The sequence below is a fragment of the Zingiber officinale genome, chromosome 4B (genome assembly GCF_018446385.1).
Source record: "Zingiber officinale cultivar Zhangliang chromosome 4B, Zo_v1.1, whole genome shotgun sequence".
Taxonomy (NCBI): Eukaryota; Viridiplantae; Streptophyta; class Magnoliopsida; order Zingiberales; family Zingiberaceae; genus Zingiber; species Zingiber officinale.
In genome coordinates this window covers 69,449,796-69,467,745 of record NC_055993.1, presented here as the reverse complement: position 1 = coordinate 69,467,745, position 17,950 = coordinate 69,449,796, and positions in this window count along the sequence as shown.

Below are 17,950 nucleotides of genomic sequence, written 5' to 3'. Positions count from 1 at the left end.
TTCAACTGCTGCCAGACACAGAGGCTTGACCCTTTTCTCCCAAATGGGCCTGTGCTCGGATCAGTTCTTCCCGGACACTTTCAAGAGTTTGTCGCAATTGGCAAATGGTCTCGTCCTTTATCCGGCTCTCTTCTTTCAACAAAGCCAGTTCATCCTCGTGCTTTATCTTCAAATACATGATGTGATGGATTTGACTCTGGAAATCCGCTTGAGCTTTCATCTTGAGGGCTATCTTGGCCGAAGTTCTGTATTTGGCTGCTTGCCAGAGCTCCTCCATTTCCCGACGGAGGGAGGTTTGCAGATCCCTGCTCAGGGTCATATCACGCAAAGCTTTTTCCTTAAGGGCTAGCTGGTGACGTACGAAAGATAGCTCAGAGGGCTCCATAGGTTAGAAAAGGATCACAAGGAGACAGAAGAGATAGAGATACGGGTGTTGTTGTAAGGAGACATGAACCTTTTATAAGGAAGAAGAAGGTGAAGGGATTTACTCGGAACTCGAGGCGACGCTTAGAAAACAGTGTAACATTTTTAGGAAGGGAGTGTGCTCGGAAGTTGAGGAGTCAACCTAAGCACAGAAGGAGATCGTTCATCTCCTAGGATGGCCGGAAATTCTGCAGCAGACAGAGGGAAGACAGGTCGGTAAAAGACACGAGAACCAGGTCAGTTAACACAACGATTGGGGGTCTAGTCAGTCGGACCAGAGCCTCCTTCGATTAGACTTGAGGGGGAGGCTTGTGATACGGTGCATGTTCGTGGGGTCAGTAAGATGATGTGGTCATGGGTCCAGGCCATAGGAGGGTCAAGAGTCAAGCTGACATGGAGATCAGGGAGGTCGGAAGTCAAGCCTCCGTGGTCGGTCAATAGTCAAGCTGACATGGAAATCAGGGAGGTCAGAAGTCAAGCCTCCGTGGCCGGTCAATAGTCAAGCTGACATGGAAATCAGGGAGGTCAGAAGTCAAGCTTACGTGGCCAGAGTCAAAGTCTCAGTTGACAGTGCAGTCAAAAGAGTGGATTATAAGCCGGACAAGAACCAACCCTGATAGCGGTCAAGGACTGGCTCGCGGGCCAGGTCAGGACATACAAGCCAAGGATAATAGGTACACAGGAGCAGGTCAGGATACAGACCTAGCATGCAGGTCGGATCGTACAAGCCAAGGATAATAGGTACACAGGAGCAGGTCGGGATGCAGACCTAGCGTGCAGGTCGGAACGTACAAGCCAAGGATAATAGGTACACAGGAGCAGATAGGGATGTAGACCTAGCGTGCAGGTCAGAACATACAAGCCAAGGATAACAGGTAGACAGATACAGGTCGGGAAACAGACCGGTTGAGTAGGTCAGAACATACAAGCAAAGGATAACAGGTAGACAGATACAGGTTGAGAAATAGACCGGTCGGGCAGGTCGGAACGTACAAGCCAAGGATAACAGGTAGACAGATACAGGTTGGGTAATAGACCGGTCAGGCAGGTCGGAACGTACAAGCCAAGGATAACAGGTACACAAGAGCAGGTCGGGATATAGACCTAGCGTGCAGGTCGGAACGTACAAGACAAGGATAACAGGTAGACAGATACAGGTCAGGAAACAGACCGGTCAGGCATGTCAGAATGCACAAGCCATAGAAAGCAGCAGACAGATATAGGTCAGGACACAGTCCGGGTGGGCAGGTCGGAACGCACAAGCCATGGATAACAACAGACAGATATAGGTCAAGACATAGTCCGTGTGTGCAGGTCGGAACGTACAGGCCATGGATAAAAGTAAACACAAGCTAGTCGGGATACAGCTCTGGCGTTCAGTTCGATAACAGTAGAAGCAGGTCAGGATACAGACCCAACATCCAGGCACTACAGGACAAACAAGCCAAAAAATTGTAACTGCTTGTCAGAGAGTATCAGAGAATAATCAATGTGTCAAGGAATATGCTAACAATCGAGGCTCACTATGCCTTTGGTTTCGCCGCCGACCTATTAGGAAGCTCTACGTGTCCATCACGGTCAGACAAAGTCTGACAGCCGACATTCCCTGACACTCGCTAGGTTCCAGAAACATCTGTTGCAGTATAAAAAGGGATGTTTTGTCCCTTGTGCAGGTACGCTCACTCGTCTTTACTTTTCGTCCTTTCTCTGTGCTTTATGGGGAAAAAGTACTTGACTTGAGCATCAGAGAGCCTGACCCGGGGACTTTTCCCCTGGTTTATGGTCTCTAACGACTGGTGAGATCGTCTGAGTGTGTTCAGAGCCGCAGGGTCTTCGTCCTGGTCATCTTCCTGCGTCAGCCACCCGTGTGGACCTTTCCAAGGAGGTACCAGGTAGATCCGACGCCTCGACGACTTTCCATCAACTTCTAATACACCAAGGCCCGCCTTCATTCGACTCATCTTCTGGACGGGATCACGGGTGATCCTAAACATAATATGTAATTGATACTTAACATAATATGACAGATAAAATTATAAAGTATGATATAAAGAAATTATATAACATTTTTAGGTATACTTTAACGTATATTTACTTATATTTTATAAGTATAATGTATACTTATTACATTCTATTTTATTATAATATCATATTTCCATTCATTTTATTTGGAGATATACTTTTTATTTGTTTTTATTGATAGGACGTATTTTGGAACGAAAACGGTACGAAACATGCTTCGGAGAGATAAAAGAAGAAGAGCAGGGCCCAACCATATGGATTCGACACGGTTGTGCTACATGCTAAAGAGGAGAAAGCACCTGGCCATGTAGATTTCATACAGCGTGCCTTGAAGTAGAGAAGAAGAATGTCCTGGCCGTGTGAGTTTCCAAAGAAGGAGCAGATTTTGGCCGTGTGGATTTCACACGGCCATGTGGATTTTCCAGAGACAAAGCAGTACATGGCCGTGTGAATCCACACGGCTATGCCACCGAACTAGAGACCAAATAGAGGGTAACCGTGTGGAGGCTACACGATCATGGTAGGGGTCGTGCTAGGCCCGCACCCAGCCCTATTTAAAGCGGTTTACTCCCTTTTTTACTCATATTTAGCTTGGGGCTCCTCCCCATTCCTTGGGGAAGGATTCTCCCCATTGGGGGAACCCTAGAACATTCATCTTCGCAAATGAGTCCACCTCCGAACAAGGATTGCATCCAAAAAAGACCGACGCAACATGAATAAGCTTACTCTTCTCATCTCTTTATGTTTTGAGTTATAGATTGTTTTACTTCTTGTCTCTGTTGGATCGAAAGCGCTAGAGGGGGGTGAATAGTGCTCGTGGCTTTCACTTGTTTTGTATTCGGAAATCGTTTGAGAGTTTAAGCAGCGGAAATAAAGCAACAAAAGAACAATCACACAGAATGACCCAAGGATTTACTTGGTTCGAGCCTAGGATGACTCCTACTCCAAGGCCCGCGATCGTTGGTGCTGTATTACAATAAGTGCAATAATAAAACTTTATACTGACGACAATAATCGGAATCTCGGAGCTTCGGGTCGTCGGGGACTTGCAACAGCACTTTTGGGCGTATTTTGGCGTAGCACGTTGATGTAAGATCGCGTTTTTTTACTTCTACTTGAAGGAGTTGCTTGAAGTCCTCTTTTATACAGTGCTGGAGGTGCCTCAAATACCATCCAAGGTGCCTCTAGGCCTCCGAGTCAACCGCGTGGATCACTGCTGAACTCGTCGCACCTAAACAGCTTGAAGGCACCTCCATGGCCGTCCAAGGCGCCTCCAATCCTTGGTCCAAGGCGCCTTCAGTCCCAATGAAGGCGCCTCCAGCTCCTCTAGACAGCTGGCTTCGACTTGCACCCGAGGCGCCTCCAAGCTCCATGGAGGCGCCTCGAACACTGTTCATCCGAGGTATAAGTTGCTTCTTTGTTCCTTCAAAATGTGTTAGTCTCAAACACATACCCTGCAAAAGAAAGTTAGCATAGAATAGGTATACTAAATGAAATATCGACAGTCAACGGACTGTCCGGGTCTGACTTCATATTTCCAACCGGAAACCCTAGGTCGACCCGACGTCTACTATTCCCTCTACGGGGAACGCGTCCTCACCTACTCCCCTCAAGAGAGATTACCTGGTGCCAGAACGATCCTCCAGACCGACTGGACTTTTCCGCCTAGGTTTACCGCCCCCTAGGACCTAGGGTTACCCCCCTAGGGTTTTTCGCCACCTAGGGTTACCACCCCCTAGGACATAAAGTTACCCCACTTAGGATTTTCCTTCACCTAAGGTTACCACCCCCTAGGACCTAAGGTTACCGCCCCTTAGGATTTTCCTACCACCTAGGGTTACCATCTCCTAGGACCTAGGGTTATCACCCCCTAGGGTTTTTCACCTGCCTAACCGCAGTTAGGACTTTCCTGCAACCTCATTTAAGCACATTAGATAACAAGGAACCTTAACTTTGAATCCCTTTGCCATTATCAAAACTTAGGTTCGATCGTTGGATGCTTCCCGCACCAACAATCTCTCCCTTTTTTATTATGGTAATAAAGATTCAAAGTTAAGTAAAAACAAGATGCACAAAATAAAGATAAGCAAACTATAACCAGTGCACTCATGATTTAAGCTAAAAACATCATGTATAAGGCTCCCCCTTAATGAGAGCTCTGTTTTTCTTATCAGTTAATTCAAATTTGTCCTACACTTAATTTGAATTTGTCCTAGTCTCCCCCTTTGCCATATATCAAAAAACTTTTGGAGAAAGGAGACAATTTGAAAGGTTTATGTTTTCAACCAAGCAATATTTCCAGTAGGTTTTACCTTAGTTTTGAAGAACTTAGCCAAAATATGGGCAAAGGTAGGTTAAATTTTAAAATGATTTTTGAAATGCAGGTTTCGAAAAAATATTTTTGAAAGGTAGCCAAAATAAAGTAAGTTTTGAAGAACTTCCTTTAGGCTAAGTTTACAAAAGAGAAATTTTTGAAAGGCTTTGTTGAAGAAATATTTCGCTAAAAAATTTTTTAAAGCCTTGAAGAAATTTTGTTTAAAAGCTCTTTTTTAAAAAAATTGGGTTAAATGGAGACCCTAATTTTTGAAATAGAGTTCAAAGAGTGCTTAGTTATTTTTTATCAAGGGTATAGAAGTCAGAAAAGAAATTTTTAAGAGGTTTGAAAATACTTAAAGGCAAGGGAGGAGCAGTAAGGTTAAAACCCTAATGTCCAAGCATGAGTTTAAAAATTAATCAAAATCTTTTAACAGGGTATCAGAGCCTTAAAGTGCAAGCTGAGTTAATATGAAATTTTAATATTCTTAACCAACTGTCTAACCTTTAGCTACTAGCTGAATACCTAGAGGGGATCAATTTTCACTTGGTTAATCAAGTTAAGTTAGTAATCCAGTTAGATTTGACTTGGGTTGGATCATTTAACTTGATTAATGTAGAGTTAGTTTTTAACGCTCAGACTCACTATGATGCACATATATAAGCATTCTGGAGTTCAGGCTGTACCCTATGCATCTCACGCCGTTCTAAGTTTCTTTAAAACACAAACAAGTTATACCTAGTGTGTTTGTGAGTTGCTCTGGCTGAAGCTAGGGGAGCATGATATCTAAGGGGAAGATTCTAGGCTAAGTCCAAATTTTGAAAGACTAATAAGATTGGGATTTTGAAAACATCATTTTCCAAGAATTTTAAAAGATAATTTTAACATTAGGCAATTTTGAAAAAAATTAGATGTAGGAAATTGAGTTGAAAATAAAGATCTATTCTACCCAACACATTGCTACTTGTCTTCTAAGTGTACTGAACTCGAGTTCAGGTAAGGGTTTTATGAAAATGTCAGCTAGGTTAGATTTGGACTAACATGGTTAAGTACAATTTCACCTCTAGTTACATGATCCCTTACAAAATGGTGTTTTACCTCTATGTGTTTAGTTCTAGAGTGGTGAATTGGATTTTTGGTTAGATTAATTGAACTCATATTATCAATAAAAAATTTTATATTCTAGTTGATAGTCTTTTAGTGTATGAATTATCCACAGGAGTTAAGAAGCGCATTCTCCTAGAGCTATGTATTCAGGTTCTGTAGTGGATAGAGCAACACAGTGTTGTTTTCTGCTTGACCAACTTACTAGGCACTGACCTAGAATTTGGCAGCTACCACTTGTGCTTTTTCTATCTAGTTTGCACCCGACATAGTCTGAATCAGAATAGCCAAAAAGGTTAAAGGTGCAGGTTCTAGGGTACCAGAGTCCTACATTTAGGATGCCCTTAATGTATCTAAGTATTCTTTTAGCATATGTTAGATGTGACTCTTTTGCACAGGATTGGTATCTTGCGCACATACCTACTGCAAATAGTATGTCGAGTCTGTAACACCCCACCCTCCTCACTACTAGTCTGCGAGGGTGGAGCGCTACTGGACTACTAACTATACTTAACTATCCTTGTTCACATGTAAAGATCAATACATAAGCTTTCTAAACATGCAACTGATAGCAGTGGAAAACATGAACAACTTATCTCTACATCCTACTCCAGCATATGAACACAACTAAAACTATACATCAATCTAATCATGTTGAAATATATGTATTAATCTAAACATGCATGCAACCATTATACAACTCAGATAATAGATCTAATGTGCATAACAATTTAAATAAAGAATTCTAAATACATAACAATCTTAATAAATTCTTATGCTAAATCCCAAGGCTTCTATAGTCCAGGCATCACACATCCATCCGCACCTCCTTGACGCTTTCCTTTGCTATAGATTTCCTTTTCTTTATCTGCAGTAAGAGGAAATGCAAATTATAAGCAAAATTACTTAGTAAGCGCTATCTAACTCACAAAACTCGAGTATGCATGTGAATATACTGAAATCTAAAAGCTGAATGCTCAAAAGGAAAACTACTCATGCTCATCTACAAGCATACTGAAATGCTAAACATGTAAAACAAATCTATACAATCATGCTAGCATAAAGAACTAAACTTGCTGAATTTTAAACACTTTCTGAATCTTATTTCACTTGTTTAAAATCTTATACTTTATACTTTTATACTTATGTGAAACTTATTTTACTTGTTCAAAAGCTTATACTTTTAATACTTCAAAATAATAATCAACTTCTCTTGGGCTCAGGCGTAGTACCATCTTATGCGTGTTCCCTAATAGGTTGGGGTAGCGAGTCACCAATCCTAAAAGAGCAGACCTTGGTCTACCAGGGCCAAGACATCGGAATTGGATACCTGGATTTGTTTAATGACAACCTTGGAAGTCGGGTACTAGCCTCTTCAAAGTAAAATATCTTAATTACTTCTTTAAATGTCTTGACATTTTAATAAGCACCTTATGTGTCAAAATCCCTAAAGTCTTGACTTTAGGATCTACTTAAGGCCTTGGCCTTTTTCTTTCTTTTCTTATCTTTCTTATACTTGTTAATACCTCTAATAAAAGAATGCTTCTTTAAAAACTGAAATGTTTAAACAAATTCTAACTTTGAAATGCATAAACAAAAATCTGCATACTATGCTAATCAAAATTCTGCATACTATACTAATCAAGATTCTGCATTCTATGCTACACTATTTCTGCATACTATGCAAACATAAATTTTGCACTATAATACTTAACCAAACTGCACTATAATCTTTTTTTTTAAAACTGCACTATAAGTTCCATCAAAAATCTGCACTACAAGTTCCACCAAAAATCTGCACTATAAATTCCACCAAAAATTTGCACTACAAGTTCCACCAAAAATCTGCACTATAAACTTAATTAAAATATGTACTATAAGCTTAATTAAAATCTGCACTATAAGCTTACATGAAAATCTGCACTATAAGCTTAATTAAAATCTGCACTATAGGCTTAATTAAAATTTGCACTATAAATTCCACCAAAAATTTGCACTATAAACTTAATTAAAATCTACATTATAAGCTTAATTAAAATCTGCACTATAAGCTTACATAAAAATCTGAACTATAAGCTTAATTAAAATCTGCACTATAGGCTTAATTAAAATCTGCACTATAAATTCCACCAAAAATCTGCATTATAAGCTTAATTAAAATCTGCACTATAAGCTTAATTAAAATCTGCACTATAAGCTTAATTAAAAATCTGCACTATAGGCTTAATTAAAAATTTGCACTATAAGCTCACATAAAAATCTGAATTTCTAATTACAAGGGAAAAACAAATCTTGGATCTACTCTAAATTCCCAAGCAACCTCAATCCTTTACAGCATATTCCGAAAACTAAAAGAAACACTAAATCAAAGCTCGAAACTACCCTTACCGTAGGTGAGTAGCACTTACCTTGCTTCTTGGACTCACAACCGAACAAGAAGGGCTTCTAGGACATTGGCCGGCCGCCAGAGATGATGCCCTAACTCCCTTTTGTTTTCTGCCCGAGCTCCGCCGTCGCACGCAGAAGAGAAGGAGAGAATGGTTTAGGTCACGGGAAAACAAAACATCAACTTATCCCTTTTTATAACTCAATATTTATGTTAACTCCTTAAATAAATTTTTCTATCTTTTCTAAACAGAACCGCCCGCTTGGGCACTTGGTCAGCCGGATTCGCTTAAGGTTCGGGTCCGGTTGGAGGTTGCGGGTTCGAATCTCAACTGCATCCCTTTTATTCCTATTTATTTTCTGTTTTCCTATTAACTATTACTTAAATAAATTTCATTCCCCTTTTTAATTGGCAATGCTCGCTGGGACACTTGGTCAACCGCGCTTTGCTAAATCTTGACCGGGTCAGAGGTCGCAGGTTCGATTCCTTAGCCGCCCTTTTTTATTTCAATTTATTTCCTATTCCTCAACTACTGCTTAAACAGATTTTGCTCCTTCTTTAATCAGCAACGCCCGCTTGGGCACTTGGTCAACCGGATTTGCTTAAGAGTTGGCTCAGCCGGAGGTCTCTGGTTCGAATCTCGGCTTGGATATTATTTTTGTCGAAACTTCTTTCGTTTAGTAAAAATACCAAACAAACTCCAAAAATTACATAAAAATATTCTAAAACTTTCTAAAAATCTCTAGAATATTTCTAAAGCATTTATAAATGCTATTAGGACTTGGAATGAGGAAATTTGGGTCATTATAGAGTCGACTTGCAGTTAGGTAGAGTAAGCTGCCTATTACGCTTCTATAGTGTTTTGGATCTACTGGTTTTCCTTCTGGGTCAGCATCAATGTTGATATTAGTTGCCATTGGTGTATTTATAATTTTTTAATTTTCCATGTCAAATTTTTTTATTAATTTCTTGGCATATTTGGTTTGGTATATGTAAATTCCATCCTTTGTTTGCTTAATTTGTAGACCTAGGAAAAAGTTAAGTTCCCCTACTAAACTCATTTCAAACTCACTTTCCATAGAGTTTGTAAATTCTTTTAAAAATTTTGAGTTTGCTGATCCAAATATTATATCATCGACATATATTTGAGCTATGAAAATGCCTTTTTCTTTGGTTTTCATAAAAAGGGTTGGATCTATTTGTCCTTGGTGAAATCCTTTTTCTAAAAGATAATTAGACAGTCGTTTATACCAGGCCCTAGGTGCTTGTTTTAGTCCATATAGGGCATTTTTTAGTCTAAGGACATGGTTTGGATGCTCTAAGTCTTCAAATCCAGGGGGTTGGCTAACATACACTTCTTCTTTAATAAATCCGTTTAGGAAGGCGGATTTTACATCCATTTGGTAGAGCTTGAATCCTTTGTGTGCTGCATAGGCCAGCAACATCCTAATAGATTCATGTATAGCTACAGGAGCGTAGGTCTCATCTTAGTCTAACCCTTCTACTTGATTAAACCCTTTGGCTACTAATCTTGCTTTGTTTCTAACTATTTCACCTTGATCATTTAGTTTGTTTCTGAAAACCCATTTAGTATCAATTATAGTTTTATCAGTGGGTTTTGGTACTAAGTCCCACACCAAGTTTCTTTCAAATCGGGCTAATTCTTCCTGCATTGCTAGTGTCTAGTCTTGATCGGGTAGAGCTTCGTCTACAGTTTTGGGTTCAATTTCAGATATCAAGGCTATTTGGCTATTGTTTCTATAGGATGACCTAGTTCTAACTCCTAGAGATGGATCAGCCAAGATTTGGTCAGATGGGTGTTTTGTGTTTGTTCTTGTTGGTCTTAAGTTTGAGTTAGTGATTGGTTCTTCAGATTCATTGGGTTCAGGTTGGATTTCGTCATCTTCTGTATTTAGTGGGTTAATATTTTCTATATTATTTTCATTTATTATAGTGGTTACTTTATTATCTTCATCAAATATTACATTTATTGTTTCTTTAACTTTTAGGGTATGTTTATTATACACTTTATATGCCCTACTAGTTGTTGAATACCCTAAAAATATTCCTGTGGTTGTTTTTGATAAAAAAATTTCCTAAATAGTCTTTAATATTTAAAATATATACTTTACATCCAAAAACTTTTAGGTAATTTAAATTAGGGATTTTATTATAATATATTTCATAAGGTGTTTTGTTATGAGATTTGTTAATTAAAATTCTATTTTGTATATAACATGTTGTATTTATTGCTTCAGCCCAAAATTGGTTGGATAGTTTGTATTCATTTAATATAGTCCTAGCGAATTCTTGTAGGGCTCATTTTTATGCTCTACTTGGCCATTTTGTTGGGGGGTCCTAGGGCAAAAGTATTCATGTTTGTTTCACAAAATTCAGTAAAGTTGTGATTTTCAATCCCCCCCCCCCCACCGTGGTCACTTTTAATTTTTTTTATTTGAGTGTCTTTTTTTATTTTCTATTAGTTTGCAGAAGATTTTAAATACTTCAAAGGTCTCATCTTTAGTTTTTATAAATTTTATCCAAGAAAATCTTGAGTAATCATCGATTATTACTAAGCAATATTGATTTTTACTTAGTGACTTGGCTCCATGCGAATCAAACAACTCTAGGTGAAGGAGCTTAATTATTGAGGTAGTTCTATCTAGGTTGGTTAATTTATGGTTTGACTTGGTTTTTTTACCTTGTTGACAAGCATTACAGGTTGAGTTTTCAATAATTTTTAATTTGGGCAAACCTTTAACTAGACCATTTTGACTCATTTTTTAAATGAGTCTAGTGTGAATGTGACCCATTCTTTTATGCCACAACTCAGTTTCCTCTTGTTGTGTTAGAAAACACTTTATTGAGAATGATGGTAGGTTAATGGTGTAGACATTATCTTTCCTAGTGCCCTTAAGTATGATCTCAGGATTATCAGTACTTTTAAATATACATTCAGATTTGGTAAAGTTGACTGAATAACCACTGTCACATAATTGACTTATACTGAGTAAATTAAAGTTAAAAATTTCAACTAATAATACTTTTCGAATAATAAAGTCAGAATTGAGTTCGATGTTACCTCTTCTGATTACCTTAAGTTTGTCGTCGCTGTCGAATGCAACAGATCCTAGATTCTTTAATTTGAGCTTTGTGAACTTCAGTTTATCTCCAGTCATATGTCTAGAGCATCCACTATCCAACATCCATTGATCCAATTCTTTATGTTCCTACACATAAAGTGATTGAATTGGAATCTCTTTGATGAAAAGATAATGAAGTTATTGGCACATTTAGTTATTGGTAGGATAATTTGGTATTAAGTCAATTAAAAAAAATTAAGTTTTCATTATATTTTGAAAAATATTAAGTTAATTTAAAATTTTAAAAAATATACTTAATTAAATTTTGAAAAATATTTAAGTTAATTAAATTTTGAAAAGTTAATTAAATTTTGAAATATATTTAAGTTAATTAAATTTTGAAAAGTTAATTAAATTTTAAATTTTGAAAAGTTAATTAAATTTTGAAAAATATTTAAGTTAATTGAATTTTGAAAAGTTAATCAAATTTTTAAAGATATTTAAGTTAATTAAATTTATAAAAATATTAAGTTAATTAAAATTTAAAAAATATTAAGTTAAAAGTTAATTAAATTCGAGAAATATTTAATTTAATTAAATTAAAGTTAATTAAAATTTAAAAAGTATTAAAGTTAATTGAATTTTGAAAAGTTAATTAAATTTGAAAATGTTTAGTTAATTAAATTTTGAAAAAAATTAAGTTCGTTAAATTATGAAAAATATTAAGTTAGTTAAATTTTGAAAATATTAAATTAATTAAATTTGAAAAATATAAAAGTTAATTAAATTTTGAAAGATATTTAAGTTAATTAAATTTTCAAAAGTTAATGAAATTTTGAAAGATATTTAAGTTAATTGAATTTTGAAAAGTTAATTAATTTTGAAAAATATTAAAGTTAATTGAATTTTGAAAAGTTAATTAGATTTTGAAAGATATTTAAGTTAATTAAATTTTTAAGAGATAATTAATTTTGAAAAATATTAAGTTAATTAAAATTTGAAAAGTTAATTAAATTTTAAAAGATATTTAAGTTAATTGAATTTTGAAAAATATTAAGTTAATTAAAATTTGAAAAGTTAATTAAATTTTGAAAGATATTTAAGTTAATTGAATTTTGAAAAGTTAATTAATTTTGAAAGATATTTAAGTTAATTGAATTTTGAAAAGTTAATTAATTTTGAAAGATATTTAAGTTAATTGAATTTTGAAAAATATTAAGTTAATTAAATTTTGAAAAATATTTAAGTTAATTAAATTTTGTAAGATATTAAGTTTATTAAAATTTGGAAAGTTAATTAAATTTTGAAAAAGTATATAAAATTTAATTTATTTTACGTTAATTTAATTTTAATTTTTACTTGATTTAATTTTAATTTTTACTTGATTTAATTTTAATTTTAACTTCATTTAATTTTAATTTTATCCTTAGTCATCTCACCCAATCTAGATTTTTCGATCAGGGAACCCTATAATTTTGTGAGATGAGTTATTTTTATTATAGAGTTTGGTTTAACTTTATGTTAGATTCAGGTTTAGCTTTGGGCTCAACAAATAGGTATTCTTTGGATAAACTTTTGGGATATGGTAAGTCACTAGGACATCATTAAAGTAACTATGCCTTCGAGGTTTTCCAAATACTCCTATCCACTGAACTTAGTACAAAACCTTGGTCTAACTAGTTAGGATCCATAGAGGGTAGATTCGGTCAGTTCCACTTAGCCTAATGCACCAGGTAGAAGTCATATCTTCCTAGACATGCATAGACTAAACTTCCCTAACGTACTATCATCCAATACTTCACTAGTACCGTGGGTTAAGTTAAACTTAGTCCTTTTTATTCTAATACTAATTACCCTGCTGGGTTGGTTGCGTTCGGTTATCCTGTCGGGTAGATTTCTTTTTGAAGGTGCCAGCTATTCTGGAGCCTCCATTAATGATTATTTATTTGTTAAGATTATTTTTACTTATTTGTTAAGATTGTTTTATTTATTTATTAATTATTTATTTGTTAAGATTATTTTTATTAATTACTTATTTGTTAAGATTATTTTATTTATTTATTTGTTAAGATTATTTTTATTTATTTATTAATTATTTATTTGTTAAGATTATTTTATTTATTTATTTGTTTTATTTATTTATTTGTTAAGATTATTTTATTTATTTATTTGTTAAGATTATTTTATTTATTTATTTGTTTTATTTATTTATTTGTAAAGATTATTTTATTTATTTATTAATTATTTATTTGTTAAGATTTATTTTTATTTATTTATTAAAATAGTTTTTCCTCCCCCTGGATCATAGCCTCGATAAGGTTTTTCAAGGTAATGTACTTGATTCTTGGGGACCCAATATTTACCAAGTCCAACTTGATTGACTAAGTTGGACTTGGGTACCCATGCTTGGACTAGTTTACTATTTCGTCTGTTGACTAAGAATAGATAGGATCTATATTTCTTTTTGGATTTAAATCCTAGTCCAGTTCTATTGTAAACGACTCTTTGAGTCCCAAGAATTAGGTCAAGGTTCTTGGACTCCAAAGAAAACCGTTCTAGGGTCTTTTCTAAATCCTTGACTTGAGTTTTCAGACTAGAATTTTCTTCCCTAAGATTTTGGACTTGAGTTGAGTTTCCAGTCTAAACTGGGTCAGGCAAGGTCATGGGGTTAGTCACTTCTTTAAGGAGTGTTACCTCCTTTAGATCCTTTAGAAGCGACTTGATTCGAACTTTTCGACTTAGCTACTTTATGCATTAAATAATTTATTAAACTATACAAACGACATTTACTTACAGAGGGGTTTGGCCCTTCGGAAACGGATGCGGATCCGTGGCTTCTCTCAGACTCGGCTTCCGATTCGTCCTTGCTTCTAGTGGCGTCCTGGGCTGACAATGCGAGGAAGCTTGCTTGCTCGACTTCTTCATCGTCGGATTCCTCGGACGAAGATTTGTCCCATGTTGCCTTCAGAGCCTTCTTCCTTCTTGGTTTCTTTGGATCCTTTTGGTTCGGGCAGTTCGACTTGATGTGCCCCTTCTGATTGCACCCGTAGCAAGTCACCTCGAATTTGACCTTTGAGCTTGATTGGGCTTCTTTGGTCTGGATGGCCTTTTTGACACCCTTTTTGTTGAAGCCCTTCTTTTTGTAGAGTTTTTTCATCAGGTTGACGAATTCTCTTGTGAGCTCGTCGTCGTCTTCCAAATCTTGTTCCTCTTCTGATTCTTGTTCGGTTCTACATTTTGATTTTGACTCGTGTGCTCTTCCTGTACCTGCAATCAAAGCCAACCCTTTCTCGGCCGGACGTGAGTTAGTCTGTTCATGAAGTTCAAACTTAGAAAACAACTCATCGAATTTAATAGTAGAGAGGTCCTTAGAAACCTTGTAGGCATCTACCATGGATGCCCACAGGGTGTTCCTCGGAAAGGTGTTTAAGGGGTACCTTATGATGTCCTGGTTATCTACCTTCTGCTCGATCGCATGGAGTCCATTTAGTAGTTCTTGAATTCGGGCGTAGAGCTGGCTAGCCGTCTCACCTTCCTGCATTTTCAAATTATATAATTTATTAAGTAACAGATCTCTTTTGCTTACCTTGGTGTCGAAGGTACCGTCGTGGAGTTCGATCAGCTTCTCCCATAGCTCTTTTGTGCTGGAGAATGGTCCAACTCTATTGAGTTCCTCCTTGGTCAGTCCACATTGGAGTATGCAGGTAGCCTTTGCGTTCGCCTCAACTTTCTTTATTAAGGATGCGTCATAGTTCTGGTATGACACTAATTTGCCTGAGCCGTCTAGTGCGAGTTCAAGTCCTGTCTTGGTGATCATCCAGACTTCGAACTGGGTTTGCAAGTACGCCGCCATCCTGCCCTTCCAGTACCCGAAATCATCTCCGGTGAAGAGCGGTGGTCGAGCGGTGCTATAACCTTCTTGAAGTGTCATTTAACAAATCTGCACACACACACAGAAAAATCTATCCCAAGACTGGGTCTTGGATTAGTAGTGTGGGAAGTATAAAAAAAAACGAACTCGAGTGGTGTTACACCAACTTCGAGAAAAACCATTTCAAGTGAGGAAAACTTGATCAGAAAATAGCAATTATGCTAATTCTGACCGACTCCGAGAAAACTGAAAATACCACGAAAAAATTGCTTGATTGGTGGTTGCACCAAATCGAAGCGACCCCGCTCTGATACCAATTGTTGGATCGAAAGCGCTAGAAGGGGGGTTGAATAGCGCTCGTGACTTTCACATGTTTCGTATTTGAAAATCGTTCGAGAGTTTAAGCAACGGAAATAAAACAACAAAAGAACAATCACACAGAACGACCCAAGGATTTACTTGGTTCGGAGCCTAGGGCGACTCCTACTCCAAGGCCCGCGATCATTGATCGCTTACTGTGGGCAACAACTATATCGCGCAAAATGTTTACAGATATGTATTACAATAAGTGCAATAATAAAACTTTATACCGATGACAATAATCGAAATCTCGGAGCTTCGAGTCATCAGGGACTTGCAACAGCACTTCTGGGCATATTTTGGAGCAGCACGTTGATGTAAGATCGCGTTTTTTACTTCTTCTTGAAGGAGTTGCTCGAAGTCCTCTTTTATACAGTGCTGGAGGCGCCTCCAATACCATCCAAGGCGCCTCCAGGCCTCCGAGTCAACCGCGTGGATCACTGCTGAACTCATCGCACCTTATCAGCTTGAAGGTGCCTTCATGGCCGTCCAAGGCACCTCCAATCCTTGGTCCAAGGCGCCTTCAGTCCCAATGAAGGCGCCTCCAGCACCTTTGGACAGCAGGCTTCGGCTTGCACCCGAGGCGCCTCCAAGCTCCATGGAGGCGCCTCGGACACTGTTCATCCGAGGTATAAGTTGCTTCTTTGTTCCTGCAAAATGTGTTAGTCCCAAACACATACCCTGCAAAAGAAAGTTAACACAGAATAGATATACTAAATGAAATATCGACAGTCAACGGACTGTCCGGGTCTAACTTCATATTTCCAACCGAAAACCCTAGGTCGACCCGACGCCTACTGTTCCCTCTACGGGGAACGCGTCCTCACCTACTCCCCTCAGGAGAGATTACCTGGTGCCAGAACGATCCTCCAGACCGACTGGACTTTTCCGCCTAGGGTTACCGCCCCCTAGGACCTAGGGTTACCGCCCCCTAGGGTTTTTCAGACCGTAAAAACCGCTTTTTGCGTTGCGGAAACCCCGAAATTCCCATGCCACCGGATTCGTGCGAAGAAATAAAATTTCGTAAAAACTTTCCCGTACGAGTTTTCTGAGCCTAGATCTACTTTAAATCTATAAGATAAGAATTTACCCTTGATGCGAAGCCCTTCGCTTAATCCCGCTCGTCGAAGGTTCGTCGGATATCAAGAGTATCAAAGTAGATACTCCTCTATATGTATCCACACAAGCAAGAGATGGAAAAACCAAACAAAAGGTGTGCTAGCACCATTGAAAGGTTCGGCCAAAGAGGAGGAGAGGGAGAGAAGAGAGAGCTTGAGGAAGAAGAAGGAGGTTTCAACACAAAATGAAACTTACTCTTCAATTGATGTGGCCGACCACATTAAGAGTGATTATAATCTCCATGGAATGCCAAGAGTCACAACTCTTGGTAACTCCCATGAGGTGGCATCCCACTTAAGCAACCATGATGATGTGGAGCATCATCATTGGCCCACTCTTTGCCAACTCACCAATGAGGTGGCAAATGGTCAAGTCAAACTTGACCCTTCATCTTCCTCTCAAGTCAAGTCAAACTTGACCACTTCTCTCCCTTGGTTGATCTAATCTAACCATTGATTCAAATCAATTTTAATTTAATGAATCTCAATTTATTGAATTAAATTAATTAAATGAGTCTAAGTCCAAATTAGATTCACTTAACACATGAACCAAATTGAGTCCAACTCAATTTGATCAATTTGAATTACTCTTAATCCAATTTGGTTCATCACATGAACCTAATCCTTTAGGTTTATCAAATGAACCTAATCCTTTAGTTTATCAAATGAACCTAATCTCCATCTAATTGCCCTTTGTGTGTGACCCTATAGGTTCTTGTAACGTTGGCAATGCTCCTAAACCCATTTAGAAGCATAAGTAATGAGCGGTATCTAGCAACACATCATTACTACCCAAGTTACAAGAATGTTGAGATCCAACATCACCTTGTGACTACTAATTGTGACTCCTCACAATATATGACAAGCGTCCTTCTATCCTAGACATCTAGATTGATCAATGTGAGACATAGACCGTGTCATACTCTAATCAATCTAAATCTTGAACTCCAAGTAGACTCACTCGATCAAATGAGCTCAATATCTTATATTGACTCATTTGGGCATAGCCATGCATATAATGGTCTCACTCTGTCAAGAATATCGATGTCTCTCCTGTCATATAGGAGGGATATATCCCATCTACATCACTCACATCCCTCCGCATAATTTGTTACATACCCAGTAATCTCCTTTATAGTCCACCCAGTTACGGGTGACGTTTAACGAAGCCAAAGTATGCAAATCCTTATGTAGGGAACCATGGTGACTTCAGGTCCAAGGACTAATAGTCATACTAATGGCCACATGAGAAAGTATATGACACTCATA